General features: G+C 63.9%; 1 protein-coding gene across 1 annotated transcript in view; it reads right to left on the bottom strand.

Moving 5' to 3' along the window:
• Nucleotides 1-736, bottom strand: part of CDH23 (cadherin-related 23) — a 413720-nt gene that overhangs the window by 228155 nt on the left and 184829 nt on the right. The window lies entirely within an intron of this gene.

The raw sequence follows: 736 nt of genomic DNA, 5'->3' as shown, positions 1-736 counted from the left end.
CTCAGGTGGGGCCAGTCTGGGCCTTGGGGCTGCGGCTCCTCTGGGATAGTTCTCTTCCTGCACCTCACTGTGCCCTGGAGAAGTGGACCCCTGTGGGGAGGAGGTGAGTCCTCCACTGTCAGAGACGCTGGCCAACTCCCTGGGGAAAAGAGGGGAACGGTCCCTCGCTGTGCTGGATCCCGTGTCTACAGCAGGCGTGCTGGTGCCTGTGCCCGGGTGGGGAGCCGTCACTAGAGGGAGGCTGTACCCAGACACCCCTCAAATTCCTGCAGATGCCTCAGAAAGGGCTTCCAGCAAAGAGCCTGAGATAAAACCCAAGGGGTCAGGGTGCCCTTGGGGTCAGGGTGCCCAAGGGGTCAGGGTGCCCTGGGAACCCGCTCCCTCACCCCCGACCAGTCCGGTGAGCAGGCGGTTCGGGACCTGCTGGTGGTGATGCTCCCTGAACCCCTGTGGTTAGACCTGTGCGTGTGGCAGGTACTGCACTAGGTCCTCTGCACAAATCCCGGGGCTCCTCCCCTCCATATCCTTGTTGGTAGCCCCGGTGGCAGACACAGATGGACGGCTGCTTCCCCACATCCCACAGCCTCTGGCGGCGAGGTGGGCACGCAGCCAGTTCTGGCGGATGGGCCCACTCTGGAATGAAGCATAGAGGAGCCGGGGCTTAACCCCCCAGCCGTCCCCTCCCTGCCGCAGGGACCAACGGAACGGCAGTCCCCCTGAGTATGTCGGTCTTACA

The sequence above is a fragment of the Myotis davidii genome, unplaced genomic scaffold (assembly GCF_000327345.1).
Source record: "Myotis davidii unplaced genomic scaffold, ASM32734v1 scaffold134, whole genome shotgun sequence".
Taxonomy (NCBI): domain Eukaryota; kingdom Metazoa; phylum Chordata; class Mammalia; order Chiroptera; family Vespertilionidae; genus Myotis; species Myotis davidii.
This window is presented reverse-complemented; position numbering and strand designations above follow the sequence as displayed.